This window comes from Pyxicephalus adspersus, chromosome Z, assembly GCF_032062135.1.
Source record: "Pyxicephalus adspersus chromosome Z, UCB_Pads_2.0, whole genome shotgun sequence".
Lineage (NCBI taxonomy): Eukaryota > Metazoa > Chordata > Amphibia > Anura > Pyxicephalidae > Pyxicephalus > Pyxicephalus adspersus.
The window spans coordinates 7,067,004-7,082,193 of NC_092871.1; the positions used below are offsets into that span (position 1 = coordinate 7,067,004).

The window sequence follows — 15,190 nt, forward strand, 5'->3', positions numbered from 1 at the left end:
GAGAGAGCGGGCGGCCGACGAGCCAAAGAGAGAGCGGGCGGCCGACGAGCCAAAGAGAGAGCGGGCGGCCGACGAGCCAAAGAGAGAGCGGACGGCCGACGAGCCACAGAGAGAGCGGACGGCCGACGAGCCACAGAGAGAGCGGACGGCCGACGAGCCAAAGAGAGAGCAGGCGGCCGACGAGCCAAAGAGAAAGCAGGCGGGCGACAAGCCAAAGAGGGGGCGGGCGGGCGACGAGCCAAAGAGAGACAGCGGGCGAGCCAAAGAGAGAGCGGGCGAGTTACGAGCCAAAGAGAACGGGCGAGCGACGAGCCAAAGAAAGGGGGCGAGCAACAAGCCAAAGGGAGAGCAAGTGACGAGCCAAAGAGAGAGCGGGAGATCGACGAGCCAAAGAGAGCAAGCAACAACCCAGTGAGCGAGCATTAAGCCAAAGGGAGAACGAGCGATGAGCCAAAGAGAGAGAGCGAAGAGAGAGTGAGAAGGAAAACTCAACAGAGCAACAGTGAAAGTGATGAGAGAAACAGTGAGGAAGTGAGAGCAAGAGTAACCCCCACCATCAGGACAGGGGAAGTCTAATTCAGGTGGAGCACGGAACCCCGCTGCCAATTCACACAACAGATCCGATCACTGAGATCTCCTAAGATTTATAAAAAGCTGGTTTCACTGTTAGAATACCCAGGGATCCTGCCACAAAATTTGCTATTCACTTCTTATGCACTTCCTGCTTCCCCAATCTGTGCTTGTGGCCATGTTGCCCATGGTGTGGCTGTAATGCATTGCTGTCCTCATAATGAAGCCAAAGCTTCTATGTCTGCATGGAGATAGGAAATGGATGAATGAGGTTGCAGTAGATCAGCAGAAATTAGATGAAATAATGATGAAATGAAGCCCCTTGGCCACCCAAACATTTTTGTGATTCAGTGGTTTATAAAGCGTGGACTGGATGTGCCACGAGGGAGATTTACATATCAAACATCCAATACACAGAGAAAGAAACTGATCCACCAATCAGATTATAGTTCCTCCACCTGATCACCATATATGGTCATGGGCACAGATGGGCAAAAACTCCCTTTGTGATAACCGCCACCGGTGACCCCACAATCACCAATCGGTCGATAGAGCATCCAATGGTATCAAGAGATTCTCAGCATGGGTTGTCATTGGTTTACTTGTGACCCGCCCTGGATAAATGCCACCAATCACCACCAATATCCACATGAATAGGCATCAATGAACCACCCATTAGAAAATATTGCAATGGGGATCATAAGGCACCAATGCAGCGGCTGAGTTGCTGGCAAGGTGCCAATCGCCAGCTGCTCCTATTCATCTGAACAATACCCCACATTCACCACGAAAGATCATTTTGAATGGTCACCAGATCAGGAATAAATAGGAAATGGGGAAACGTCACAAAGACACCACCTGAGATTTCCTGGCATTTCCTGTTCTGTCTCCAAACAGGAAGTTGAAAGAACAGATGAAAAAAAAAAATTGAGGGAAGGACTTTACAGGCCGACCGCCGTGACTGCCGCAATTTTATCTAAGCTCCTCCATATCCAAATATAGAACAGACGTGTGCGGTGCACCGTGGTCCTCCAGCGTGGTCTGCCATTGGTCACAGACTACCGTAGAATAAATGCATTGTTCTAGAAGTCACCCCGATCACCCAGCTTCCCATTTTCAAATCGAAAGAAATTCAGCACTCCTGATCAAAGCTTGGGGGTCACATGGGCAAACGTCCGCGGCTTCCAGGAATGACCGGAATGGTCAGCTCACCGGAACAATGAGATCTCCTCCCCAATGTCCCAGAAAATCGGGGGACTTTTTTCCCTCCCGCACAGCACAAGGCCGGCGGCTGCTTCCTGCCAAACAGCTTCCAGGCTGAGAATATCAGAGGAATGAGAAGCAGGCGGCTGCCCGAAGATGTCACATATTTCAGGCCGTGACGAGGCGGGCAGAAAAATATATCGGAATGTCGTACACAGCCGGGAAAAGGGAAAACACCGACCCCACCATACACAGGCAGAGAGATCCTAAATGTTCCCTATAGGCTGGGAGAATCATGTGACAGCCGTCCAATCAGAATCCAAAAAACGGTTTGGAGATTCCTTTAGAATGGTTTTCCTGGCCAATGTGCAGCCACCAAAATCAGCATGGAGGTTGTCAAGCCAAATTTCACGTCATTCATTGCTGTGCATTAACCTTAAAAGGGAACCTGTCGTTGCAGAATATTTCCTGGCCAGTTTTCTTTTTAATGCATCACCAACCCGGAACAACCATGCAGATGTTGGAGAACTCAAAGCACAGACAGGTCAGTAGCATTCGCAGAATCTGCAGGGAAGCCAGGAAACTGGCATTTTCTGAGCAGGGTTAGTACATTACGTCTCTTGTGTCTTCCACAACTCCACAAACAACAGATGCTGCGCATTTGCATGCAACAGGCCGGGAGGACTTTACGGACAGACAATGACGATGTCCTCTGCACCCGCTGCCGTCGGTAAGAGGTGACAGCGCTGCGTTCCCTGAATACGGTAATTTATGGCCTGGTGTCTGAGCTGCAGGGAACACAAGGCCGGCCCACATCCAGAGAGCAGCCAGCAAACCCTCCCTGCACAGGGTCAAACGCATTTAAAGGGTACCTGTCACAAAGATATGAAGCTGCCAATTAGACAAACGTCTCCAACATGAACAACAGCGTCAGATGAATTTTTATCAGGTGCAATGCCATTCATAATTAAATATTTGTGATAAAAAGGATTCAGCTACTAAAAATTCCAATCCTAAAATTTACAGAAGCCAACATTCAATATTATACATGCGACAGATCTAATTGTCACCAAAATCTTAGATACAGAAACCCCCTAAAGCCGATTTTCAGCAGTCGGCAACACAATGTACCAACATTTTCAGCAACTGGAAGCCAACGTGTCCAAGGACACAAAGAAATTTTACCAAAATTTTCAGCACCAATTTTACAAGACAAATTCCAGCACCGTATAACACATGCCATACAAAATCCTGCATCAGCTTTTAGCGGCCAACAGAAGGCAAATTCAAACAAGTGATAACTACTGACACAGCTTTACCCCAGTTCAGAAACATAAAGGGCCCATTTACTTATCCGAGTTGCAGTAATATGTGAAACATGCGCTGTGGTGTTGTTCAATTAGAATGGCATCCACAACCCATCGAGGGAATATATGGGAAGAGTAGCCATTGAGCCACAATGCGACGAAACATGGGCACTAAAAGCAAAAAGTATTATAAAGAAAAAACATGCATCAGCGCAATAAACAATGCGTCCAATCCCCCACCCCCTGTACCACGAGGAATATATATCATACATGAACTTTGTTGAGATGCATCAACCAAAGGGCCTGGGACAATTCCCGATGAAGTAAAGCTTGTAAAAGCACTGCTAAGCAATATGCATTAAAACATGCGCTCATAAGTGTCAATAGAAAGATACAGGGCTACCACTATAGACTGAAGAAATGCAAATCGCATGACTGATATACTGACCTGCAGCTGTAAGGACCACGTCAGGGTCAGTGGGTTTAGCATGATGGGCACTAGAGGGAGGGGACAACCATGGCACCCTATGTGTTTTTCTTGCGACAGGTTACCTTTACAGTATTAACACAATGCAAATAATGGGAATAAATTGCCTGCACCAACCGGCCAAGACAGGGTTAATAGCAAACAGATGGCCCATGGTAAGCAGCACCGCATGGTGCTGCAAACTAAGAGTGCTAGCTATTGAGACATATTGCGATGGCCATTTCTTTTCTTTGGACTGCAAAGTCTTATTGCATCACATGGGCCCTAAAATCAAAATGAATATTGTGGAAATAAAAAAAAAAAAAAAAAAAGTGAGAGCAAGCCAGGCAGCAATTAAATGCAGGGCTTTCCAATTCCAGCGTTCAGACAGGCCGGCCTCCTGTACCAGGAATAAAAATTTATCCAAAAGGGGTTGCGATGAAAAAGTTTCTAATGCGCCAAGGGAAGATTGGCAATGGAGAAGAGTTTTCCTTTAAATGTGCAGAGATCGGGCCAGCACATTGCATTGTTTACAATTCGATATGAGCAAGCTAGCTGAATGTTAAAAGAAAATCAGCTTCTCAGACGGAGCATCAGGGCTGCCTCAGCTCAGGCAGGGAATGCGAGCGCAGCGGTGAGATTGAGCTTTCCGTTATTGTAGCGAGGTCACCTATCCAGATTACCCCGTATTACTGTGCTCCCACTGCTCTGAATACAAATTCATCTAAGCACGTTAATACCCTGGTCGCTGCATGGATCACCTGGACGTCTTAGAAAATATACCTCCCCCCACACCACCACGCAACAGACATCTGCATGGGGCATTATGATTCATGGACCACTGAGCAACAAGGGATTCGGTGCCCGCTTGCATCAACTTTTCCCCCGCCTGGAGCCAATAAACTTCTCGGCTGCTGGCTGACGATTAAATCCGCCGTTCGACACCGAGGCCTGGAGCCGGCAGGGAGCAGGGGAGGAGGAATTAATCATAGGCCGACCACATGCATGCAGCTGCAGCCCTCGTGTGATCGGCGTACGTGCCCGTCTCTTGGCATCCAAGCGGATACCTGTCCCTGGCGACTGCCCAGTTACGCAAAGGGTTTAGAGGGAAGATAATAAACTCATCACAATAAAATCATAGCAGAAAGAAAGCTATATACTTCTTCCTGAACAAACAAGCGATTTTAGGCTACGGCTCAACGGGACCAGTCAACCGAAATGCAGTACAGTGAAATGAGTCACCGTCTCCAAATCTTACCGCGCACTTCGCAATCTGATTGGATGATCGCTTTTTGGATTACCAATGATTATAAGACCAGGGTTCTTCGCATTAGTTAGGTAGGTCCTTATATTGCAGGTAAGTGTTCCAAAGATTGGATGATTAAGGTGTATGGTGAACCGAATCATGTGACCAATAGGCATCTCACCGTCTACAAATGCAGAAATGTCAATTGTGGGCAGAGTGACCCTTAAAAACACAGCAGCAGCTACAACTCGATAATTACGTAGCAGATGGCGTGCATTGTTCACACTTACCGGTTGTACCTGTACCCTCGTCGTGTCTCTACATCAGCCGTCTGCTCTCCTACCAGGAAACCTCCTGCTCCAGCAAACATGCGTCGTCCCTGATCCTAACTCCACGCATGCACATGCAGCCTGTGGAGGAGCTCATTATACAACACACTGCCCCGGGTTGGCATGCGTTGCCATCATGCCAGGCTGCGATAAATTGTCAGGCTACAATAACGCCACATCGCAAAGGTGCAGGTGACTGCAAGGTCGATCAGTATTCGGAGTGAGGTGGGGGGAGGGCCCAGCCGCCAACTCGCAGGACAGCTGGCTATCTGCATACGGCGGGGAGCCGGTGTTTGGGGGTCTCCCGGGGTGCGCTGCAGCGACGTTCAAAGCCGCTAGCTACTGACGCCAGACGGTGCCTGCGCTCTAGCTTCAAAGCAAGCTTAGAGGACGCGGGTTCGCTTTAAGGGCTGCGCGTCTCAAGAGCCCATCGCAGCTCAATGTTTAACCCCTGCAGCGCCAGGCTGTCATGCAAATGCAAAGCCGAAGATAGGCACCAGCGGGTGAACATTTTATTGCGATTTTGTTGCGGCATAAAGTTGGAAAATAAACAAGAGCCTGCAAACCACTCAATGAGTTTGGGAAATGGCACCCAGTGCGCTAAATTATGTTACAGCACGGTTGTGTGAATGCCACAATTGCATGCGAAGGAAACCCAACGTTAATGCCAGGCTGTGTAGTGCCACCTGTGCTGCCCATCTACACTCTGTTGTGGAACCGTTGCGATTAAAACAAATGTTCTGCCCTGTCCCCTGTGGTGCCATCTGCCAAACCCCTACGTCACCGCTGTGTCCTGTACCGGGCATCAGATGCGCCGATTGCTGTCAATGCTAGATGCTATCACAGAGCAAAGATCGGTGAGAAGTGTGGTAGAGGAAGGGGGTGGAAAAGTATTAACCCTTTATTTTCCAGGCTACTTGTAGTCACATAAACACTTGCTGGTATCGGGCGCTGTACATGCGTCAAGGGGGAGGAAGACAATGCATTTGTTTTGTTTATATGCATCAGCGCAATAAACAGCGCATCCAATCGCTCACGAAGCAAATATGTCATACATGCCTCATGGTGAGATGCATCCAAGTGTCCAGGACAATTGCTGGGGCAGTAAAGCTCACAGGAGCCACCATGCATGCATCAAAACATGAGCTGAGAAGTGTCCATGGGCATGAGAAGGATACGGGGCTGCATGGCTGGCATGCTGAGCTGCAGCTGTCAGGAGTTTCCCCGAGTCTGAGGAGGATCACCATGAGCAGGGCTGGAAGTTTCCAGGGGAGGGGATGACAAAGACGCTGTTTTTCTTGCGACAGTGCAGGGTGGCAGACAGATGGCATCACGGTCAGCAGCACCGCAGCCTACTCATAATGGGGGCGACCGCCAGATCTACAGACCAGAACAAACGACTCTGACGCCATTGCATTTCTTCTGTGATCAGAGCATCAGTAGGGAAATACACAACTCACATCTGACCCCATTATACCCAGGTGCCCCAAATACAGCGCCCCCCACAGGGGGAAATCCACACCTACAATGTGCAAACCCAGGGGGTTTTGCAGACCCACTAACCGCAAATTCAGCAAAGAAAATATCCAAATCATGTGACCCTGTGGGGGCCAATACTAACAGAGAAGGCCCTGGGGTACCTACCCATGTGTCACCTGCTCTAAAAGTATCTCCAGATGTGTTACCTGCTCTAGAAGTATCTCCCTTTATGCCCCGTTCTCTCTGTATGTATCTAGAAGAATATTTTGGCGTGTCACCTCCTCTAGAAGTATGTCTTTAGGTGTCACCTCTTCTCTGAATCTATCAGAAATCTCTCCAGCTGAGCCCTCCTCCTCTAGAAGTATCTTATAAACTTTCCCTTATTCCCTTCGATCTATAAGTATCTCCCCATGTGTCACCTCCTCTAGAAGAATCCTTCCATGGGTCAATGTGTCTCCGCTCTCCAGCATGTCACCTCCTCTAGAAGTGTCTTCCCCATTCTAGAGGTATCTGGGATGGGATCTCCCGACTCTAGAAGTATCTCCTGATGCCCCCTGCTATAGATATATCTCCTGATATAGAGGTATCTCCTAATGCATCACCTCCTCTAGAAGTATCTTGCGATCCCCCCACCCCAATAGCTCAAGAGGTGTTTTGTGATCCCCCCCTTCCTTCACCTCTCTCCTCGGATGTTTCACCTCCCCTAGAGGTATCTTGTGATTCCCCCCACGCCAATAGCTCAGGAAGTGTCCACTTGCTCTAGAAGTATCTCCGATGTTTCAGATCTGCTTTAGTAGTATCTCCCAATGCTTCCTCTGCACTTGAAGTATCTCCTGATGCCCCCTGCTCTAGATATATTTCCTAATGCGCCCCCTCTAAATGTATCCTGGATAAGTCACCTCCTCTAGTAGTATCTCCCAATGCATTACCTCTAGAAGTATCTGGTGACCCCCCCCCCCACTGGATCATGATGTAAGTGTCCCGGCTCTAGAAGTATCTCCTGATGCCCCCTGCTATAGATATATCTACTAATGCACCCCCTCTAGTGATGCCCCCAACCCCAATAGCTCAAGAAGTGCCCACTTGCTCTAGAAGTATCTGGTGACCCCTTCACCCCTGTCCTCCAGATGTACCCTGGATGTGTCCCGGCTCCAAAAGTGTCCCCTAATTTCCCCACTGGATCATGATGTAAGTGGCCCTGCTCGAGAAGTATCTCCAACGTTTCAGATCTTCTCTAGAAGTATCTTGTGATGCCCCCAACCCCAATAGCTCAAGAAGTGTCCACTTGCTCTGGAAGTATCTGGTGACCCCTTCACCCCTCTCCTCTAGAAGTATCTCCTGATTCCCCTGCTATGAATATATCCCCTAATGCACCCCCTCTATATGAAGTCTCTCTGATGTGTCCAGGCTCTAGAAGTATCTGGTGACCCCCCGCCCCTACCAACTCTAAAAGTATCTCCCAATGCTTCCTCTGCTCTAGAAGTATCTCCTGATGCCCCCTGCTATAGATATATTTCCTAATGCACCCCCTCTATATGAAGTCTCTCTGATGTGTCCAGGCTCTGGAAGTATCTCCTGATGCCCCCTGCTATGGATATATCCCCTAATGCACCCCCTCTAGAAGTATCTTGTGATGCCTCCAACCCCAATAGCTCAAGAGGTGTCTGGTGATCCCCTCCCCCCCTTCTTTCACCCCTCTCCTCGGATGTTTCACCTCCTCTAGAAGTATCTTGCGATCCCCCAACCATACCAACTTAAAAAGTATCTCCCAATGTTTCCTCTAATCTAGAAGTATCTCCTGATGCCCCCTGCTCTAGATATATTTCCTAATGCGCCCCCTCTAAATGTATCCTGGAAATGTCACCTCCTCTAGTAGTATCTCCCAATGCATTACCTTCTATAGAAGTATCTTGTGATGTCCACAACCCCAATAGCTCAAGAAGTGCCTACTTGCTCTAGAAGTATTTGGTGACCCCTGTCTCCTAATGCCCCCCCTGTATATGAAGTCTGTCCGATGTGTCCCGGCTCTGGAAGTAACTGGTGTCCCCTCTCCTCTGGGTGAATCCTGGTTGTGTCTCCTCTGGGTGAATCTCCAGGTTGTCCCCACCACCTCTCCCCATGATGTTCGGTGTCCCGGCTCTAGAAGTATACCGGAATCTAGCAGTTCCCTCCGATGTGTCCCGATCTCTCTCCCCCGGGCAGTGTTGGGATCCCCGGGCTCAGGTGAGTGGCCCGGCGGGTGTACGCCCGACCAGGTGGAGGGGGAGGGGCTTGGGATGCTCAGAAGTCGGGTGATATCGCCCCGGTAGGTTTCCATGGTGACCCCACAGGCTGAGCTCGGTCCGAGGTGACCCTGAAGTTCGCCAGCCAGGTGCGTGAGGGCAGCGGTGACCCCGGGCCGGAGGGGGGGTTGGGGTTGCCCAGCACGGGGTAAGAGGACGGAGGGGGCGGCCGATGGGCAGCAGTCCGGGGGGTGGGGGGGGATGTCCGGGGCTGTGTGGTCGGGGCCCTTACCTGTGCTGTGTCCGCTCTCCTCGATCCAGGGCCGGGCAGGGGGGTTGCCGGGTGTCGGACAGAAGAAGAAGCTCCGCCGGAGACACTGGCAGCAGCGAGCGAGAGCAGCCAACCAGGCCGCGCGGGGCGTGACGGGAAGTGTAGTCCGGGCACCGCGCCGCCCACCACTGCCGCCAATGGAGAGGCGCGAGGACAAGGACTACAAATCCCAGCGTGCCCCGCACCAGATCCCGGGGGAGGAGGGGTGAGGGGGCAAAAGGATCGCGGAGCAGAGCGCTGATCGGGGGAGAATAGAATGACCCAGGGGGGGGGGAGGGTACACCGGGTACACACCCAACTCACAGGGGGCAAACCCCCAAACACAGTGTCCCAACCCAGGGGCAAATATCAACTATGGCCCCCATTGCACAACTTCCTGCACCTTCTAGTATCGTGCTAATGGGGGCCCTGATGAAGGTGGACGCGGGGGCAATTGCCCAGTTTGCCCTTCCCCAAAACTGACCCTGCACCCCCACCCCCCATATTCTGCTATTGGAGGGATGGCGGGCACGTTGGGGTAATAAGGAATAAAATGACCACACACTGGGGTGGCCAGGGGGTCATTTACCCCCGGGGTGTCTGTACTGGCTGTGACGCGAATCTAGCTCCATGCAAGTAAGGGCATGCGTTGTGTAATGCGCTGACCAGCACCTACCTCCTTCATGCCCAACTTGCAGATACCCCCGGGTTTTAGCTCAGATTTTTGCAACTCCCGGGCCCCAGGCGGGCCACAGTCAAATGTGGAATGCGGACTTCAGTCAAACAACCAACCGATACAGGGCCAACATACAAACGCCATGCGTCTGAGAGGCAAACGTTCCCTGTGAACTCTTGGAGTGGCATCGGGCATGCAGTGCATATCCATAGGGCAATATTAACGTGGCCCCTAGAGTGGCACCATGCCCCGGCCGCGCTCCAGATACAGAGGGAGTCATTATGTGCCACCACAACCCAGACACACATCGGCCACACAACGCTGACACAACCTATTGTACTGTGACAATGCACCACGGAAAACCACGCAGCACCAACACAGCCCTGCATTCTGTACACCACACCCGGCACCGCCATTTACACCACACACCAAAATAGTGACACCTCCATGGGGGCCATCTACCACTGGGGTTCTTAAAGTGTCTAAATAGAGGGGGGGTAAAATGCCATTGAGAGTGTAAAATCCCCCAGAGGGGTGGGAGTAAAAAGTTATCCACTGAAGTTTGTTAGTGGGAGGGGTATGTTGCCCCATTGTGGGTGTCATTAGCAGGAAATCTGCCCCATCATTGGAGTCACTGGAATGAATAATGCCCCATCATTGGTGTCAGGTGGCAGGAATGGGGCCTTCTTGTTGGTGTCATTAGCAGGAAATCTGCCCCATTGTTGGTGGCAATGGGAAGAACAGTCCCCCATTATAGGTGCCAGTGAAATGAACAGTGCCCCCCATTGGTGTCTGGGCCAGTGTGCAGAAGGCCTTTAAAGCCAAGTAAAGCCCCAAAGGTTGGGGGCCCTCAATCTATATGATAGAATATTTCATATTTCCAGAATGCAGTCAGTGAGGGCTGACGTACAAGAGATGATTAAGGGCTGCGGGCCGAATGCATGCTGCACGAGACACACCGGTACATGCCACATGAGCCAATCAATGCCCCCAGAGCCAACTACAGACACAGACCACACAACCAGCACCAAAGGGTGGCATGCGGGCATCAGATCGGGCATTAGGAAGCATAAGAAGGCCACCCTGACATGGGTGAGTTGGTTCACCACCATAGACGTCAAATGCCCTGGCCTGTAACAGCAACTTCTAAATATTGCGGCCCCCCCATTTTATCACTAGAATTGTTGCCCCCCTGCACATTTTACTGAACCCAGCCTGCCCCCTATATAGCCTGTGCACACACGCTGAATCGTTGTTGAAAATGATCTTTTTTGATCGTTTCCAGCAACATATGAGTGAAAGATGAATGAATGTGCGCCGTTCTGTTCTATAGAGAGTGAAAGGGGGGAAAAGGATCAAGCGGCACCCCGCTTTTATTGCAGTCGTTCATGGATCCATCAGAACCACCTTTGCCGTCAGGTAAGAATCATCTGATGTGTGTACGCTCGGAGGGTCTCAGGCATACGCACAAGGATCCTTTTTGTGAAAAGGGAAAAACAATGCCAATCCAACGCATGCGCATACGTCACCTGATCTTGCTACTGGGTTGGGTGACGGCGGAAGAGGATGGGAAGATGGTGCCGGCCCGAAGACGGATACCGGGACCACACGGGACCCGATGGAAGACACCTCCAAATGAATCGGACTTCCCTGCAGGATTGAAGGTAAGTGTATTTTTTGTTTTGTTTTGGGGGATTTTGAGTTTAGTTCCTCCTTAAAGGATCGTTCAAAATAGTTGTTAATCGTTCATTTTGCAACGATAATTATTGCACGAGTGTACGTAGCCTTAGGCTCAGGGCCAATATTGAACGAGAATCTTGCGTACAGCGCTCGTTGTCCATCGTCCAAAGGACCGTCCTGGCGGATCCACAAACGATTTTAATAGAAAGGGAGGGAAGAGAGAGCGCATGTCGTTAGAGCAGAATAGCGCTGTATGTACATCACTCGTTCATGCATCGTGCAGTGCTAGTCGTTGGAAAGGATCCAACGATACTTATTGCACGTGTGTACGTAGTGTTAGATTTCTGTTGCCCAAAACGGTTGTGGGTGAAATCTAGCTGGCCATTATCACCATGCCGGAGTGACTTCTATTGTTTTGGGGGGATGGTAAAGCGGGGCCCCTCTGCAAACCTTAACCCCTTTCATCTTGTTGTGGACTCGTTTAATCCCTATAAAAACAATCAGCAACAGATTCAGCGACAATTATCGTGCAATCTCATTATTATTCCCCCCCCCACACACACACACAGCACCCTTCACCCCTCAGTGCCCCCAATTCCTTGCAGAATTGCCCCCTTATCCCCGCACACTTTTATTATGGCATGCAGCAATTGGCAGGAAGGAGAAGCTTGGACTCCATTACAGCAGCGTGACACCGAGCCTTGCGCTGCACCGATCTGTGTTTGCACCACAAATATTACGTAAACCCCTTACTGGAAGGAGGGGCAGGAATCCTGCAAGGATCGCTACGAATATCGCACGAAGCGCCAATCCCTCCAATGCAAAGCCCGACACCGCATGGCGCCTCCGATCTGCACACATCCAGGTGTCGGGCCAACATTTCAGTTTAGTTTTTATTGCATGCAGATCGAGCAAAACATCCCCCCCCCTATACGAGGAAGCCGGGTGATTGCATTTCCTAGGCGTGTTCACTGCAGGCTGCAAACTCCACATCCCTGGCATGGTATATCAGCCATTGGCATACAGGTGTGCCATACCCTGCCATGGAAGCCTATACATCCAACTACATAGGTTTTCATGAGATTCAAAGTTTTTTTATGAAATTTAAAGCATACCTGTACACAGAATTTTCACTTTTTCTAGGTGCAACTCGTTTTTTTTTTATTTAAAAAAGGGTGCAGCACCACCCCCTTATTGTTGGCCACCTTGCTGGTCAAAAATGAATGGGAGCGCAAAGCCTCCCGGGATACTTACGCCAGGAATCCCGGGAGGTTCTTGGGTGCTCCTTCCACGCATGCCGAGCATCTCGGGGATGCGCAGAAGGAGTCTTTTTGCTCAAAGAGAAACATTTGCTCATCTTACACATGTGCAGTGAGATCAGGCAATTTTTTTTCTGTCACCCGACCCCGGCTCGGGATCGGGTGACGTAGGATGAAGAACCTGGAAGAGAAAATGAAGATGGCGGCGCCCGGGACGACGTGGGACCAGATGCCGGACACCCCCGGAGTAATCGGTCTGCCCTGCAGGATTGAAGGTGTGTTTTTGTTGTTTTTTTGAGAATAGTTCCTCTTTAACATCTAACCCATCCATTCTCAACCAGAGGTTCCTTGAGCAATGAGCAATTTGCGCCCCTCAGACTAAGTGACCCCAATTCTTGGTTATCTGTAAGGGTGACATTCTTCCCAATGGCCAGCAATGAAAGAACAGTGGAAGTGACAATTTGCTTTGAGAATGGTAAATCTGCCCTGCAGCCTTTTCTTTGGGCTTGCACAATTGTGCAGCTAAATAGTGACATGTGCCCCACCTTCGATGGGGGACCATCTACCACTGGGGTTCTCAAAGTGTCTAAATAGATGGGGGGGAGGGGGGGGGTAAAATGTTGACATTGAGAGTGTAAAATGCTCCAGAGGGGTGGGAGTAAAAAGTTACCCACTGCCGTTGCTTAGTGGGAGGGGAATATTGCCCCATTGTTGGTGTCATCAGCAGGAAATCTGCCCCATAATTGGTGTCAGTGGAATGAATAGTGCCCCATCATTGGTGTCAGTTGGAGGAAATGTGCCCCATTTTTTGTGTCATTGAGTGCAATAATGCACGTGTCCGTGCAATGGGGCCTTCTTGTTTGTGTCAGTGTTAAAAATAATGCCCCATCATTGGTGTCATTAGCAGGAAATATGCCCCATGTTGCTGGCACTGGAAAGAATAGTTCCCCATTATTGGTGTCAGTGGAATGAACAGTGCCCCCCATTGGTCCCTGGGCCAGAAAAAGTGTCCTGGAGGCCTATAAAGTCAATTAAAGGACCACATTTTCCCCAAAGGTTGCAGTTTGGGGACCTCTAATATATATGATAAAATATTTCATGATTGCAGTCAGTGAGGGCTTCTGTACAGAAGATGATTTAAGGCTGTGGGCAGAATGCATGCTGCACGAGACACACCGGTACATGCCACGAGACCGCTAGAAATCATTATAGCCCTGAGAATAGTAAATCTGCCCTGCAGCCTTTTATTCGATCTTGCACAGTTGTGCCGACTTCTGTCCGATAGCTAAAATGCTGCACGCTGCTCGTAATGCGCATTAGAACCTGTGGCAAGGCTGGGGGATGTCTGGGTTCTCAACCAGGGTTCCTCCAGGGGGTGCTAGAGGTTCCATGAGCAATAAGCAATTTGTGCCCCTCGGGTCAGACTGAGTGATAATCTTTTTGGGCCATCTGTAGGGGTGACATTCTTCCCAATGGCCAGCAATGTAAGACGAATTCTTCCCACTGACCACCACACTAATATACTGTGATCTGTAGATAGTAATTATAGACAGGGTTCTCTGAAGACCTGACAGTTATTTAAAAGGTTCCCCCATGTTAAAAAAGAACAAAAGGCTGCTACAAATGTCCATAGCTTTGGGTCCAACACCACCTGGCACCATGCCAGCCATCCTTTTGCATGGTAAAGATGAAATTATGAACCATGGCTTGGTTCACCCAATTTCTCACCAACCCCCATTTATTACATTTTATGGGTTTCCTTAACACTTGAAATGTTGGGAAATGCTGATCTAATCTTTGCAGAATCTTGCACAATGTATTTCAGCCTTAAGCAAGCCACCTGCTCCTTGGCACCTCCTGGTTACATTGATTAGGTTTGGAGCGAAATGACCATTACAGAATGTAGCTAGTAGATGAATATTGTGCCAGGGATCAGAATCAGCTAAAACCTTCAGGGGGACATGTGTCCTACAAGGAGGCTGTGGTCAGGAAGTTAGTGAAAACCTCCTCCACCTGCACACACAGCAGGGCAAATCTAAAGAATTATTACCCCTCCCTTACTATATCCAGAACCATAACTAGAAATATGCATTACCAATAGATTTTATGGAGAAATAGCAGCAAAGCATCTGAAGCTGAACACAAGGGTTAGACTTTATTTCCTCGTTTTTCCAATCAACCACCACCAAATAAAGGGAAATGTATAAAGACAGTTGTCAGAAGTTTCAGCACTAATATGTTTATATCAAGGTAAATGTTTGTATTTTAGGCAAAGCAGAAAAAAAGGTTGAAACCCCCTGTTATGTGTTAGTTAGATTTCCATTCACTTCCTGTTCTGAAACACAACAGGAAGTAAAGGGAGGCTCTATTAAGGGAGGCCCTGTTTTTTAAAAGCTCCCCAAGGCTGGAGAGGATACACTTGGTGAAGCAAACATGTAATGGA

The 15,190-nt window shown here is 49.5% G+C and overlaps 1 protein-coding gene across 4 annotated transcripts in view; it reads right to left on the bottom strand.

Annotated features, from left to right (window-relative positions):
- BCORL1 (BCL6 corepressor like 1) overlaps window positions 1-15,190 on the bottom strand; it is a 66,020-nt gene that overhangs the window by 38,601 nt on the left and 12,229 nt on the right. For 2 of the 4 annotated variants that reach the window (XM_072431454.1, XM_072431447.1), the window contains exon 1: window positions 9,115-9,260. The exons of the other annotated variants lie outside the window; for them this stretch is intronic. The gene's annotated coding sequence lies outside the window, so the exon portion shown is untranslated. Of the gene's footprint in view, window positions 1-9,114; window positions 9,261-15,190 lie in introns of those variants that run through there. 4 annotated transcript variants of the gene reach the window in all.